Source organism: Varanus komodoensis, unplaced genomic scaffold (assembly GCF_004798865.1).
Source record: "Varanus komodoensis strain SLA01 unplaced genomic scaffold, ASM479886v1 scaffold21, whole genome shotgun sequence".
Lineage (NCBI taxonomy): Eukaryota > Metazoa > Chordata > Lepidosauria > Squamata > Varanidae > Varanus > Varanus komodoensis.
This window is the reverse complement of record NW_025335589.1, coordinates 11381790-11399380: the sequence shown is the minus strand read 5'-3', so window position 1 is coordinate 11399380 and position 17591 is coordinate 11381790.

The window sequence follows — 17591 nt, the reverse complement described above, 5'->3', positions numbered from 1 at the left end:
CAGATTCTATCATCCATCACCATGGATTATGCTAGCTAGGACTGATAGGAATTGTAGTCCACTAACATCTGGGGAGCTGTATGTTCCCCATCTCTGTGCTAGGTGGTTGAGGTAAGAAAAAATGTAAAAAACAAAACAAAACAAAAAACTGGTCTGAATGTTTCAGCCATAATATCTGCATGTAAGTCTAAGATTTATGCACACCCAAACCCAGTCCTCCCCGCACACTCACAATCACAGTGCCCAGCTGTTACCCAGGTCTGTCTTGCATGCAGTTCTGTAAAAATGAACCCAAATTTTTCTTTTGGCATAGCTTCCCGTTGGTCCTTCTTGCTGGGATAGCAGAAGCAATTCTGTGTAGATGAATCAGCAAAACTGCAGAAACTGTAGTGACCTGACTGAGGTGCAAAGGAATTGAAGCATCCTAAAGATGAATTTGAGCCAGCATTCAGCAGGGCTCATCCCCAGAATTTGCTTATGTTGGAGTGAGAATACGTAGTGCAGACTATTAATGCATTTGGCTTGCTAAGCAATATTGAAGATCACAGTAACTGTGAGGTGAGACATTGTTTTCTCCTGTTCTCTAGGAATGCAGTTATTTGAAGTCTTGGTCCAAGGGAACACAATTCCCAGTGAATTTTATATATTCACTAGGTTCCTCTCCCTCCCTGCTTTCTGCAACTTCTTTCCTGATGAAGAAAGTACCACAGTTTGCATATTTACTTTGTCTAATAAATTCATTTATTTATTCATTGGCCTCCCATTAGCAGCATGCTCTCTGATATTACAACAGCATAAATCTTACTATTTTTCTTAGGGCCAACATGGCTTCCTTGGCCTTCTTTTGTATGGTAACTGTAATGGCTTCCCCCAGAGATTCTGGGGTTGGTGCTTTGGGAAATGTAAGGGTGCTGAGAATTCTGCAATAGTTTTCTGGTCTTCCATTGCAGTTCATTTTTGTGCTGAGATACTCTTCAAGTCTCCAAAACAAAGGGTTATCTAGAAGTGTTATTCCTTGTAGTGGAAAGAGAGTTTCTGATCATATGTGGAATACTTCAATCTGAAATAGCTCACATCATCAAAAAGAGACAGTATCAATATTCTGTCCCAGAGGTCTTAGCACTCTCTAAGCACCTTAACCCTAACCCTAACCCTGAACCTTCATGTCCTGTTTACCAAGTACACATTGCACAGCATGCTGCCATAAGCTGTGGATCACAAGTTTGTCATCAATGGCCTATATATCAGATACTGCCACTTTAGTGCTTGTTCAGCTAGGCCGCCTCTTTGCAAGCTGTTCTTGGCCTGTCCAGAGATGTGCTTTAAGCTGCCTCAAGGTTCCAGCTGCTCTTCCTCACCATCTTCTCCTGGCCCTGTTGGTTCTTCACTTCTTCACTTGCCATGCTTCACACCTGGACAGGACATCTTACCTGCTCTGGGGTAGTCTTACCTTTAGTCTACTAATCCAAGGGGGCAGACAGCAGTGGTATGCATGTATCCTTCAATATGATCACACATAATTTCAGCTAATAACCATGGGCTGTGGTGCCTATAGTTACTATTTGCTTTTAGACTTCACTATGTCTAGAAAAAATACATTTCAAGGTGGGATGCAAGTTCCTTGTTTTGAAAAAAAATCACATTACTAATACAAGATCAACATAACAAATAAGCATAATAATAATACTGTTGAGAAACTGATCAACCAGCTAAAAACAATACATACAATCAATTTAAAATGCCTGGGCAGATGCAAACATTTGACCTTGCGTCAATAAGAATATAATTTTGGCACTAATCACACCTCCTTCAGCAGGACATTCCAAAATTATGGTGCCACTACAGAAAAGTTCATCTCCTGTTTTCATGCATAGTGTCAGACACATACCAGATGTGCTGGTTCACAACTCCAAGAATCTGGACTAGAAAACCCATTCTACCCAACCATGGCTTGAGCTCACCCTGTCAAGCATCGAGCTACAAAATGGGATCTAGGCAAGTGACAGTTGTTACAACCATTTGTGTTCAGTGTGGTCAAGGGCCCAGTTCAGAAGGATGGGTAAGGGCTTCCAGCCACTTTGGACAAACCTCTCCAACCAACTTTTCTACAACCTTGGGTTGAATCAACCGAAACTGATCCCATATAACCAAACTGTCAATACCTGCAGAAATAAGTATGTCCATAAGCCTTTTGCAAAGAAGAGAAGTGCACTTTTAACATCAGTTTTGGAACTGCAGAATTATTTAAAGAAATTAACTGCACATTTTAAAATGTTTTAGTAGTCCATGAGGTTGTACAGGAATTCTGAAGATTTATACTCAGTTTTGGCCCTGTACGACGACCTGTGCAGGGAGAAGGACAGGGGGAGTACATCCCTGTTGGTTCTCCTGGACCTCTCGGCGGCTTTCGATACCATCGACCATGGTATCCTTCTGGATAGACTTGCGGGATTGGGGGTTGGAGGCACTGCTTTGCAGTGGTTCCGCTCCTATCTCGACGGTCGATTCCAGAAGGTAGTGCTGGGGGACCATGTCTCTACGTCATGGCAGCTATGCCATGGGGTACCACAGGGCTCCATTCTATCCCCTCTGCTATTTAACATCTATATGAAACCGCTGGGAGAGGTCATCAGGAGGTGTGGGCTGCGGAATCATCAATACGCTGATGATACCCAGCTTTACCTCTCATTCTCCACTAATCCAGGTGAGGCAGTGGCTGTGCTGAACCGGTGCTTGGCCGAGGTAAGGGAATGGATGAGGGCCAATAAACTGAAACTCAACCCAGACAAGACGGAGGTCCTGTTGGTTGGCGGATCGGGTTTCGGAGAGGGTGGATTTGACCTGGTCCTGAATGGTGCAACACTCCCTCTTAGGGATAAGGTCCGCAGCTTAGGCGTACTCCTCGACCCGGAGCTTTCTTTGGAAGCTCAGGTGACAGCGGTAGCGAGGAACGCCTTCCTTCAGTTTCGGCTGATTAATCAGCTGCGCCCCTACCTGGAGTACGACTGCCTGGCGACGGTGACACACGCGCTGGTGACTTCCCGCCTAGACTTCTGTAACGCGCTTTACGTGGGGCTTCCCCTGAAGACAGTCCGAACACTTCAATTGGTGCAAAATAGAGCTGCCAGGTTGCTGACGGGGACGGGGCGTTATGCTCACATGACTCCAGTCCTCCGTCAGCTTCACTGGCTTCCCATTGAAGCCCGGGCCCAATTCAAGGTGTTGATTATGACCTACAAAGCCCTAAACGGCTTGGGTCCTGGCTACCTGAACAAGCGCTTACGTCCGTATATGCCCGACCGCCCTTTGAGATCTGCGGGAGAGTCCCTTCTCCGGGAACCCTCCATGAAAGAAATTAGGAGAGTAAGTACCCGGAGGAGGGCTTTCTCTGCGGTGGCGCCCAACCTATGGAATTCACTCCCCAAAGAGGTCCGCCTGGCACCGTCGTTACTGGTTTTTCGGCGCCAGGTAAAGACCTTTTTATTTAAACATCATTTCAATTGTTAAAACATATGATCTGGCCTGGGCAACTTCTTCTTCCTTCTCTTTCTCCTCCTATATTTTTATTTTATACTGATAATTTTAATTTTGTATTTGTAAATCAATGTATTTTTTGTATTGTTATATTTAATGGTAATTTATTATGTACTATTGTATTTCAATGTATTTTATCATGTTGTAAGCCGCCCCGAGGTTTCGGCAAGGGGCGGCATAGAAATGCTATAATAGTAATAATAATAATATAGTATGAGACAGCTTATCCGTAGTTGAAGGGTATTCTTCGCTAAAATTGGACATTTCCTCCTCCTATTTTTCCTGTGTTTATGAGTCTCTGTGAAGCAGTAGAGCTAGCCTGGACCAAGAAAGTCATTGTAGGATGAATGGTAAATCAGGCCATGCAAAAAAGACAGGAACAAAAACAATTAAACTCTATGTCCTATTATTAATATGAAATATGCAATTAAAAGAGTTGTGCCAAATACACCCCATTTTTACAGTTTATTCCACAGCAGAATTTTTGTAATCTATTCCATTATGTATTCTGGTGGCAAGAGCTGGGATTTTAACGCAGGATTTCAGTTCTCTAGCTAATTCTGTTGAAGACACTTCCTCAAAGCAATTTGTATTTGAATAATATCGTGTCCTTTATCTTTGCCCTGAACCATTTATTTATTGGCTTCAAGGAACAGTTTGCAGTGAGGATAAAAGATCATTCAGACATTTGGAAAACCAGTCCAGGAAACTGTGCCTGATGCTAATGATGCTTCATTTGGCAGTCTTTCTTCTCAATGTAATTAAGGAAAGAAAATATCCAATTTGGTTCCACAGTTCATTAAAATAAATCAGAATGGGGCATCTATTTAAAAAATAACAAAATGGTAACTAAAATATGTAGATCAGATGTAAAAAGTTCTGGGTGGGGAGGGGAAACCTGAATTGAAATATATAGGAAATGAAATACCATCAGAAACACACAAGATCAAATATTCCTCCTGGGTGCAGAGTGCAATGTTCCTTTGAATAGTGAGGAATCTGGCTCCCTAGGTTTCTAGTTGTATGTCACATCCAGAGGGGTGATACACCCATTTTAGTAACAACTTCAGTTTTGCTTCTCCCAGAAAAAAAAAAAAAAAATTCCAATTGCAATCCTAAAACATCTACACAAAAGTTAGTTCTCCTGGATCCCAGCTCTGGAAGTTGTAGGGCTTTTTCTGTCTTAATATGCATAGCATTATGCCAGAAAAGCTTCTTATGATGGCATTTTAAACAGATAATCCAAGGGTTTATAGCATGCAAAACCTGGATCTCTGGCTGTTTCCACTTTTCAGTGATGTCTAACACCATCTCAGCCCCTGGGACATCTAGCAGAAATGAGCTCAGGAGGTAAGAAATATCTTGTGATATCGTGATTCCATCACATAGACAGGAGCCACTGCCTACATAACTGAGATTTAATGCATCTCATAGCAACCCCCAAAATTAACAGCAGTGCCCTTTTCTGCATTGGAAAAGGTTAGTGGAGATCCTTTTGTGAGGTCTCCCAACCAGTTACACTTGACCTGGGAATGTTCTTGCTTCTTTCCAGTTACTCTTGGAAGTGCTTAATCCCAGTTGTAGAAGTGATGGGTCTTCCCTGCAGACTGAAATTGGTAGGGGCACAAAAGCACCCTCTGGGTACTGCCCTGAATCCCTTTATGTGTACCTGGGGGGCAGGCAATCTACATGAGGCATTTGTACCACCTGACTCGCTGGGGCACATCACATGATGCTCTCCCATCTCCATGTGCTTTTCCTGCCATTCTTCAGGCCTATCAACCATAATTTTTTGCATGTTGTAGTTTTCCCCCCGGTGTGTGTATATATCAGTGTGTGCTTACCCTATGGCACTGAGGCCAGAAGAGGTGACTTCAGTGGGCTGGGAGAAGAGGAAGTGCTTTGGCAAACAGCAGCAACTTGAGGATTCCACCATTGCTTTCCTGCCTCCCTCAGTGTACCCCTTGTGCCCCCGCATGTCTTTTGCAATGAACTGGAGAGAAAGTACAAGGTTGCTTTCCCCCTCCCCTGCTCTGCCCTGCAATGACTTTCAAGCCTGAAAATGCACTTCTAGTCAAAAGTAAGTCATATTGGCTCCATGGCCTTACTCAGAGGTAAATCACATTGACTTGGATGGAAATTGCTTTGGGTTGAGGGAAATGGGGATGCTGATTCCTGGTGCTTCCCCCCATGGGAGATGGGAGCAGCAAGCAACACCACAGCCTCTCTTCTGTCTCTCCCAACCCCTTTTCCATCTCCATTACTTTGTCAATACTTTTTCTGCCATCTTTGAAGATCTCCACTCCTTTGCTGAACCTCAGCATAACTAACTGAGTTAAAACAAGCACAAAACAGAGAAACCTTAAAAGATCATTTCCCTGCAGACATCCTATTTCCAACACTCCCCCTTCTTCCACGGTGGCATTTGGGTATGACACAAGATCATGTCTTCAACACAGTGGAAGTTACTGCCCCAGTTGCAATGAATGCATTTTGCACAAGACCAAGCTCCCTTGTAAAATGGATGGGCTCCAGTGATGATCTTGCCTGGGACTTTCTCAACCAACTCCTCCCCTTTTTATTTTTCTCTCTCTTTTTTATTTACAATGTATACCTTGGCTCCTGGACAGGATGGAGAAGACCATAGGATTTTTCAAGTCCCAGCTCCAGCACTGGAAAATGCCCCCAATGTCAGAGCTGCAATGGCATAGTCAGAGTATCCCACTCCAGAGTCCTGGTGTGGAAAGAAGGGATTTAGGGGGTATCTCAGTAGGAGGGAATGGAAGAAGACCAGCACTGCCAAGATACACAGCAGAACTCACTTCTCAGCTTCCTTTCCTCCTCCTCTGAAATGCTACTTTTCAGGGCAGGAAGAGAATGGATGTGACCTTCACATCTGCAGTTTTTTCACTCTTCATAGGATGCCCGTAATCTTCTGAGATCAGAGGGATATGGGTGTACCCCTAGGAGTGCATCCTTAATCACTTATTATATGTCCATATTCTTTTTTGTTAATTTAGGGACACTATTGTTCCATATCACTATTACATTAAAGAAGAATCTTAAAAAATAATAAAGATCTACTAGGAAATGTAAATTATATAAACAAGTATCATGCCTCAAAGTAGAATATAAATATTAGCAAAGTGTTTCATTCCAGATTACCTGAAATAGTATGTAACTCAGAAAATCTCAGGCCATTGAGGCACTCTACCAATCAAGAAAACCACATGAATGGGTTGACTGAAATAGAATTGAGGCTTCCTATGCAATTTTTGGAATTTCAAGTGCTTATCCCAATTAAATTTCAATCTCATTCTTTAATATTCTTGCAGTGCCTTAAAAACTTGGATAAATACCAGCTCATCTTTTTATTCAGTTCTTGATGCTCATTTCTGGATTGCTTTTCTTCTTTTTTAAACTTCCAATAAACCACTTCCATACTTCCAGATCCCTTATGACCGATGAAATGTATTCTTAATTAATATGCATTTGACAAAGAAAATTGACCAAGAAACTGAAACTTTTCATCTTCATCCCAGAAACCTGTTTAATGTCTTTTTTATTCTCATAAGCCAAGACAAAGGCTTGATTAAAAACTTTGTCTTTGGCATAGTTTTTCCTTTTAACTGCTGAGGACTATCTAGCAAGTCTTGGTACACAAACAGATTTTCTGTACTGCTATTTTTGCTATTTTACTTATTCTCTTGCAACTCTTCTTGATGTACTCCTTATTTGTGCGGGGGCGAGGAAATTGTTTCTTGACATGATTGCGCCTTGAATATGTTTGTGTGTGTCTGTGCCTTCTTGTTGCTCCTTAGGCCAGTTTCAAACATGTAGTACCTATGATAAGGCCAATAGTTTTAATATAAAATCTGCCATTCCCATGGAAAAGTAGCCCTTGAAACTGCACCTCCTGACCCTTGATGGGTGAATGTGTTGCATAACTGGTTTCCCTATTTTTAATAGGGAATCTGTCAAGAACATGGTGAGAAATCAAAATGCACAAGTTGCCCAGCACTCAACAGTGCCAGGGTGAGCATCAGGAGTAGTGGACCCTCACAGGGTATCAAGGTCCTAGAAACTGCCCTAAGTTGATGCCGGCCTGGTCACATCACATTCAGTAATCCCTGCATCATATATCTTGTAATATACTAAGGTTAGCACCATAGGTATTGCTTTTGCACGTCATGCTTAGATGTTTCTGTTGAACTCAAGAACTTGATTTCAAGCTTGAGTTTTTTAGAGTATTGCATTATAGATCTGACTGTTATTCTGCTGGCATGCAAGCACCCCACTTCATTTATTTATGGAAGAAATCCTGCGGGAATGATGCTTAGAAGATGCAAAGACTCTGGACACAGAGCTCTATGGGCAAGAGCAATGGAGGCCTCTCTAGCTTGCTTACCTTGATGAGGGCAAGAGGGGAAAAGAGAGACTTGGAGATCTATTATATTTTCTCCCATAGTCAGCCCCTCTTTCATCTTTCCCCATCCTTTTCTGTGGCTGTAACACCCATCTTGGAAGTAGAACTTTCCTCCATGGGTGGAAGGGATGACTTCCTGAAGTTGCAGTTCTGTCCAAGTGCCTTGGAGGATGAATAAATGCACACTGTATCCTCTGGCCCTTGGCACATCTTCCCTGGGATCATAGCGTTGCTCTCTCAGAAGTTTATCTTTTCAGAATAAATCCTATATAAGACCTAGACAAAATGTTCTATTAAGTGTTCTTACAAACTCCCCCATATTATGTTGTTTTGGGAAGGGGCCTGTATGTGGAGGGTGACTAGAGTTGTTGGAGAAGAGCAGAAAACCAGTATCTGTTAGGATATTGAGGTCTTACATGTCCCAAGTGAAAACACAGAAATTGAAAGTGACATTTCAAACAACTTTTTGGCCAGACATTTTGCTGTGATGGCCTTAATCCTTCAGTATTAACACTTGAAAATTTCATGTCTTGCTTCAGGCCTAAACAGAAGGAAAAAATAAGAATTCAGCATCCTAAGAAAGCTGTGACACCCTGAAGCTCAATATTGTGTACGCCTAACATGCCTACATGATTCTTTTGCCACCTTTGGTTAAGGTAGTCACTAAAATCGCCACGGATGTCTTGCATAGATATTAATGCAAAATGCTCCCCATCAGCTATCACTCGTTCCTCACATCATGAAGGAAAGAAGAAGCTGTTTTCTTCTTTCTTCTCTTAATATTTGGCAGCTAAAAATACATTTGTGACATCATATGTATCTCAGAGGAAGAGCTTGTTTTGTTTTATTCTAAATCTTGAGAAATGGGGAGAGATGAAAGAGGGATTACTTCGATCAAGGAAGGACCACCTCACACAGTACACTCAGAAGAGTGATGTCCCTTTCTTCCTCCCTGTCTCTTCTTCTGTTCCACAGAAGAAGCTAAACAGTTTTCCATCAATTTCACCAGTCAGCAGATATGGAGAGATAAATCTCTGCATTATCTCCTCTAAGCAGTTCATATTCCAAATATTCTCCCCCCCCCATTGTTCCTAATATTTCACACTTTCCAAACTCCAAGAACCCTTGGCTTTGCAACGCTTTGTGCTTTTTGTATGCCTCTCCAGCTAGTTTTTCCCAAAACAGACCAGCTCTATCATTAAACAGAATGAAGTGATGACTTCAGACAGGGAGGCAGCCTCAAGGTGTTGGAGGAGAGAAGAGGAGAAAACAGCCTGTTCTGTTCCTCCTAAGCCAGCCTTCTCTGTCCAGGTGTGGTGGAAAATGCTGCCTTATTACCACAGTCAAAGAACGGTTCAGCTTCCTGTCCAGTCAGCTTCTTTACATGGAATGAGAAGGGCACCAGCTTGTTTTTCTTGTCATGAGCAAAACTGGGCTGGCTTGGTTTACAGCATTTGCTCTAACTACTCCCCCAAAAGTCTGTCTCTCTCCTCCCAGGGTGAAATTTCTTTTTGTTTCTACCCCATTCTCTTCCCCATTCTTTATGATCAGCCACACACACATACCTCTTGCTGGAATTATAATTGTTCTCTTTGGAATAAGCCCCTGACCCATATATTATTTTCTATGCATCCCAGTGTACCTAACTTCACCACAAACTTTAGATGCTTGCTATAATTTATGTTCTCAGTCTTAATTGTTGGTCTAATTCCCTGGAAGTAATATGTTTTTAATTCCCCTGATTTATGAGTGTAACTCATTCAAAATTCTTCTGTAATAAAAGAAAGAATTGCTTTCAAGGACCCTGTCATGGTTTGTGACACTCTCAGACTCCGGGTGTCAGATTTTCCTTAGTGTCCTAAGTGTTCAGTGCCCAAAGATTGCTTGTGTTTAAATTTATTTTATGTGCATGAAATATGCATCCCCATGCACATTAAAGTACTTTTCTTAAGATCATGTTGCCTAGCAGATTACCTGCTTTACATTTACACACTTTCTGCACAGGAAACTGACAACCCTAAAGTGAAGATGAATCTTTTTATATATGTGTTCAAGGTTAGGGTTCATATTACTATTAAAATGAGCCAAATCACCAACTGCATCTTGCTCATAATTCAGAAATGATTCCTAATGAAGCTAGATCCCCTGGCTAGCTAGCTGTATGTATGTAGTATGTATGTTTCTATTGCTTAAATACACTTTGCTATTCTGCCTTCCAAACCTTCAGAATTTTTTAAAACACAGCAAAAGGCGTGTGTACTAAGGAGTCAGCAAGAAAACTAAAATAAGTTAAATTGGAATCAGTGCTTGGTTTCCAAGGTGATGCAATTTTTGTTAAAACAGTGTCAGATGGATTTAAAGTTTGTAAGTCGTATCTTGAACCTAGTATTCTAATGATATTGTACCAGAATCTAGCAATCTACTTAGATCTTCTACCAGAACCTAGTAATCTACTGAGATCTATTAAGTAGAGCAAAGGTCTTATAGAATTAAATAATTCTGGTTGTTACTATTGTTAAATAATTAGAAGTTAGAAATCCTGGCAGATTTATGGCAGATCTGTCAAAGACCTATCAGGAGGTGTAGATGAACTTTCTACTCACCCCCTCCCTCAAATAAGCTATGACTGTTCTAAGGGTAGAAAATCAATACAATTTCTCACTTCATAGTTTTTACAAATGATGTAAATGAGATTTTATATATGGTATCTGCTGTAAATTATACACATCACTTTCTTGGTAGGCTTTGTCAGTCAAGGGAAAGGTAATTCAAACTGAATTCATTAGGGAGGGATGCCACAACTCCATTTTATGAAGGTAAAGATGTTTGATGTATGTCAGCTGCTACTTTATTAACAGCAGGTCAGTTTGCAGTGTTGCTGAAGTGAATGGCAAGTACTGAATTAGATCATGTAACTCATCCTGTTTTGTTTTTGTTTTGGGGTTTTGTTGTTGTTGTTTTTTGAGGTGGTACAACTTATTTCCATAGAAATCAATGGCAATTACACAACACAAGTCATTTTTGGCAGGCCCTTTGCATCACCTCTGGTGTTAACTACTAAGTAAAGATAATGGGGACTTCTGGAAACAACTCCTTAGGTTGCCTCAGGGTGTAGCTTAGTAATGCTAGACCCTGGACCTAATCCCTCCTAATCCCATATTAATTCATTTATGAAGCATATACAAGTATCTTCTCTACTGCACTCCCCTCCACACTTCACAGGTTTTATATTCCTGACAGTTTGCCTCCTCTCCAAATACATTTTTTCCTTTGTCTTTTTGAAGGAGAGGCTTGTCTTTCACATGTCAGGAATACATTACAGCCAAGAACTACTCTGAATATACAACCTATTTAAACCATGGCACTATCATGACATCAGGAATAAAGCAGAGTTTGCTTCTGCTGCCCTGATGCTAAACCATTTTTCTGGAAGATAAGCACCATTTTGGCGTAGAAAAATGATACCATATATATGAAGAAAACAACAATGGTAAAATGAGCATCTGGAACTAAGTACAAAGCCAGACAGCTGCCTCCACAGTCTACAGTATTAAACATGCTTTAATAATAATCTAAAATATTAAAATACTTGAAACATTAATAAATGGGTGTGGCTGTGACCAACATGGCCATGCTAGTAGATGCTGGGCCTCTTTGCTCTGGGTGGTCCTTGGAGTCCCATAGACTGCAGAGCCTGGCCTCTGATGCCAAGGTCCATCCCTAGATGCACAACTGGTGGCTCCACATTGCTGGTCACTAGGGTTGGGATGAAACCTAGTAGCATCTGTCCCTCGAGCATTCACAGGCTTCCTCTCATATTCAGCCTTGTCTTAGAAAGTGAGCCGAGCCAAGAGGCAGTCTGAGAACACTCACAGAATGAAGGTTGCACAACCAGCAACCTTCTTCCATGTCAGGAGCAGCAGAACTGCAGCATGTGGTGGAGAAGAGGGGCACTGCTTGGGCAGCCATCGCAAAGAAGCTCCATCCCCATTGAAACCATCTAGAAGAACAACCTTCTTCTGCATCATGTACAGCAGCACAAATGTTGCTGCACATGACATGGAAGAGGGCACTGCTTGCTGAGTGCAAGGGACTCAGTTCCGGGGGAGCACCCCCAGAATGCTGAGGGTACATACCAGGAATTCAGGGTCAAGGCCGTGCAAAGTGGACAGCAGTCCATGGAGCCAAACCCAGGGAATCAAATGGATTCCTACCTCAGAAGAGATACCTCACTGAGCTTCTAATGTGGGGTGTGTGTGTCTATCTATACATATCTACTGGCTCGATGACTCACCATGGTCAATCACATTGTGAGCAGCTGGAATAGTTTCTAAAGAGTGGCTTCCCCCCCCCCTCAAATGAGTCACCCATGGCTTGTTTCAGAGTTGTTGATACCAATGGTGTCTTGTTGTACTGTCCAAACTTGGCAGGACAATATTTTTCCTGAGTTGTCAGCAGTGACTTACAGGGTGGACATCCAGGATGGAAAAACGTGGCTAGAGACCAAGGAAATTAGGAGTTCTGCAGCAAAGTTTCTTGGAATACAAGTTGGAGCCAATGGGAAGACTGAGGGGGAAGTGGTGGGAGGAGACAAGTTGTAGCAGGCCCAATCAACTATTAACTTAGTAAGCAAACAAACAACCCATGGTGACTTATTTGCAGGGTGGCTTAGTGTGAGTTGCAAACCCTTCCAACACCTTCAGATATTTCTGTCACTTTGATATTTGTTCTCTCTCTCATACGATGTTGTTGTACTCCTTTCACTGTGACCCGTGGGAAGCTAACAGAAAGCCATGAATTAATGGTTGGTTTTAAAACATCTAAGATATGGAAGGGGCTGAATGTGCTTGATTGCACAGGATGCCTATAAATCATTTATTTCTGCTTACAGTTTGAATAAAACATTTGCTTTTAAAGAAAGATTTGTTGGCTTTTACAATCAACCTCCCACTCAACGGAGCACTGATAAAATATTGAGTTCTTTTAATCAGTGTCTTTTGTAGTTCATTTCTTGAGAATGATCATGGACATGCCTTTTATTTAGCACCTGGATCTACTGTTTAGGGGAAAATATGTTATGCTACAAAAGGATCAGTCCCAGATACAGAAAACATCTTTGTGTTGCCTCTGTTTAAACTCAGTTATCAGATTCTGCTCCAAGTAGGAATGAAAAGCAAATGACAGGCTGCATCCCAAGAGGTGTGCTCCAGAATCCTGTGGAAGCTGGACAAAAATCTTGGATTGATGTAGCTACCCATAGTCCAAATGCATGAACGCTTAAACCCTGACACTTCCAGGTAGCACCTCTGATTCATTACTCATCTTTCTTTCTAAGTCCTGTGAGTTTCACCAACATAAAGTGCAGCCAGTGGGGACATGAGACAGGGAATTTTTTGCTATAGCTCTAAGCTGTCTTTTTTCTATGGGGGGGCAGGTTAGGCGGCATTCTTTTGGTTGGAGCCTTTGTTTGATTGCTTTATTTTACTGTTTGGATTTGTTTTTTATTTTGTTGTGTTTTGTATTTCATTGCTAAGCTGCCTTAAGTTTGATCTTATCACAAGAAAGATTATGCATATCTTCCACTATATATCACTATAACCCATCCCAAGATGCTTATAGTGGATGGCCTATAAAAGCTTTTTAAAAAATAACTCAATAAATCTCCAAAAAAATGCATTTTATTTCTTAAATGTAAGATTAAGGGCAAAGCTACTTGTTACAGCAACAGACATGTATTTTGCAGTAGGAATCCTATACAGTTCTGCTCAGAAATACATATTGCTGCATTCACTGCAGCTTACTTCCACATAAGTACATGGTTTGTGTGACTTAACTGTAAAGACTATGTGAAGGAACAATGGTGAACCTTTCCTGCCCCCACTTACTATTCCTTGGATGCTTCTTATTTCTTGGCTCACTTTTGTTAACAAACTTAGAAGGTCGTGAGAAAAGAACCTGTGGGGACATAAGGTTCCCCATCTATTTCCTGAAGTTTGTCCTGTTTCAGACAAACCTACAGGGTAGACACATGTATGAATGCCAGGGTGGGAGGAAATACATTTAAAGTGACTGTTCAAGAAACTAGCACGATCTGAATATTTATATGAGAATTCTGGAGTTGTCTCAGTGTAAAACAAAGCAGTTGCCATGGCTGGGCATGAAAATTCTCTTGTCACAATTTGAAGGGTATAGAACACTGATGGTTCTTCAGCTGGGTTACCCCTTCCTCCAACATGCTTAGCTGATTATCCACTGACACTTATCTGACAGCCAGATTTTGGGTGATTATTTGTTTATTTATTATTTATTAAAAGCTTTTCTAACCCATCCACCACTAGCGTCTCAGAATGGCTTACAATTTTCCATTTTGTTTGGAATTTCAATTTTACATAACTGTATGATCTTTCCCAGAGAGTGTGAGGCTTCTAGCTCAAGTGGAGTACTGGTGGTAGGGATGGAGCTGGTTTATGCAAGAATAAACCAGTCATTGTGCTCATTATGCAGTCATTGTGTAAAATCACAAGTTGTGTAATTCTTTGTGATATGGAGGATACTACTGCTTAAATATTTCCAGCTTTTAACAGCAAACTCCTAGTGTTATAAGTTAATAAAATGAATGTTGCAAAAATTAAAAAAAAAGTGAGCCAGTGTGGTGTAGTGGTTAAGAGCATGGGACTGGGACTCAGACGACCTGGGTTCTAGTCCCCGCTCGGCCATGGAGCCAACTGGGTGACTTTGGGCCAGTCACAGACTCTCAGCCCAACCTACCTCACAGGATTGTTGTTGTGGGGACAAGATGGAGGAGGAGAATGATGTTAGCTGTCTTGAGCCCTTTGCAGGAAAAAGGCAGGATATAAATAAATAAATAAAAAATACAGCTTTTGGCCACCTTCTGGTAGCACCCTGAATAGTTCCACATGAAACAGGCTAGAGAGGCATGCAAACTTGGCCAAAGCTGCTTTAGCAATGGGTAAGCCCAGAACTTGAAGGTGCAGAACTTGAGAGCTGGGGATCAAACCTGTCCATACTGGGGTCCTAATCTAGGACTACCATCTTCCCTAGGCAAATTCCTCTCAGGCCACTATTGGGTGTTTTTCTGGCTTTTGTGCAGATTTCCCCCTATTCCAGTGAGCTAAAGAGCACTGGCAGTTCTAGCCCTATTCTTTTGCCTTTGGCTCTGCCCACCAATGGAATACAGTCCCTGAGAAATTCTCCAGAATGGAACATGGACCTTAGGCAGAATGAGATTAATACTGCTGCCAAGAAGAGAATTGCAGCTGTGCCTGGATGGTCCACTCCATCCTCTAGGTGAGGAAGGTCTTCATTTAATGTGGCCTTGCCTATTTGAATCTAACAGCACGAGACATGATAAGACAAGCATATCTGTCAGAGCTTCAGGGCTGCTGACTGAAGATGATGACAAACACTGTTGAAACCAGAGGGGTGATAATAGAAGGGGCTTCTCTTGTCCATAGAATGGACTTTCTGGGGACAGCAGTGACAACTGGAAAAAAATAAGTACAGGCACATAAAAAGCATGAAACTCTGCATGCTTGACAGGGTGCTGGATAATAAAGGCTTTTAAGGAGCAACCTGGCAACAGAATGTCGTACGACATGGAAAACTTTTGTATTTATTAAGCAGAACTGCACAAATAGCACTAGCTGTTGACTAAGATCTAATGGTAGGAATATCTGGTTGTTTTTATCAAAATTGCAACAGGCTGGATCTCCTAACATTGAACTGCTTTCCAACATGAGGTTTGTCTTCAGGTTTGATAATTTGTGATGTTCTCTGCCATAAAATGAAATTTAGGTTATCTTATCTGACAATTAGGTTTGTGAAAATGGTGAATGTGGAGTGACATAGATTACCTCTAGTATTCCCTTTTTGGGACCTGTGGTTTCTCACAAACAGTGGCTATTTTAATTCTTAAAGCCATTCAAGCTATGCACACAAATGCATTTAATATGTCCTGATGTACAGGTGTGAAAGCTGGCCAGTGAAGAACGTGACAGAAGAAAATCAATGCACTTGAATGTGGTGCTAGAGGAGAGCTTTGTGAACACCCTGGACTGACAGAAGGAAGAAAAAGTGGGGCCCAGGTCAGACCAGCCAAAAACTTTCCCTGGGAGCAAAGTGATTAAACTGAAGCTGTCATTGCTTAGGCATACCATGAGAAGGCAAGATACACTGGAGAAACCAATCATGCTGTGAAAAATTGAAGGCAGAAGGTTGTCAAGGACAGGATATTTTAGAGAGCTGGCATTCACAGTGTCACCATAAGTTGTGTGCAGCAACAATTTAAAATAACTTGCAGTTTGACTCAGTACTCTAACACTGATATAGTATCTAATCTAGGCAAATATATAGGAATACATCTATAGTTGTATATCCTGTATGTATTTGGAGCATTTTGTTTGGAAAGAGAGACATGAATTTTAATTCGAAACACAATGGAAAATAATGAACCAAAAATGTTGCCATCCTAAACAAAAGATCCAGTGCAAAACCTACCAAGAACCTCCAGTGAGCTTGCCCAGCTGATGAGCTGTACGGCTGTAAACTCTGTAATAGGGCTTTCACACATAAACCATTTTTGCTCTTGTTTTTATACTTGCAGGATCCAGGAATTTTGTTACAAGGAGATATTACTGTTCATATGCAACCCTGCATAAAGCTAATGGAAGGCTGTATTAGGTGTTTTGCATTTACTAGCCAAACCTGAATTTGAGCCAGAACCTGTTAAAAATGAACATGCAATTGAAGCTGTACTCCTATCGGTCTATAGGTAAGACTTACTTTGACATTAACATTTACAGAAAGCAACAGCTGGAATTTGCACTATACAAAAAGGGAACATGTTAAAATAATTGGAAATTGTAAACAGAATTCACCCAAATATTCTCCACTCCCATATAGAACCTTCTTTGGCTAAGCAGAAAGGATAGATGCAAGAGGAAAAGTGCATTGACCACCAATTCTGTATGATGGCTCAATGAGGCCACTCTCTGAATGGCCACTGACAATTGGCAAAGAAGACAAGAAACAGAGCTAAGTTAGCTAAGTGGCAACCTGTTCCACACAGCACTTCCTGTGCAGAACTGGATCCTACTTGTTTGGTTCTGTGAATGGATTTAGTGGAGAATTCCATTGGAGGAAAGGAACTGCAGTGATTCTTCCCCTTCCCCCTTCCCCCTGCTCCATAGTTCTCATTATTTTGGAGGGTCTTTTCTCCCCACTACCTACCAACCTGTCCCTACCAATTTTGAATCCAATCCAATTCTAACCAAAACACCACATTGGTTCTACTTTTTAAAGTAGCATAACTCATCTTGAAATAGAGAGATTAATGATAACCCCTGTTACTAAGATATTTGCTTTAGGATAATTTAAACAACTACATTCTGATTTCTCCTCCCTGTGCAAAGGATATACTGTAAAAAGGGCAGTATATGGAAAAGAGAGAAACAATTCAATAGACTATTGTTTCATTGCTGAGTTTTATACTCATTTTATACGGTTTGGAGAGCTTTTTGTAGAACTAATGTGGATGCTATAGAAAATATTTAGCAAGCAAGCAAGCAAACATTTAACTGCTAATGAGGGTTGATTCATAGAAATCTGATTT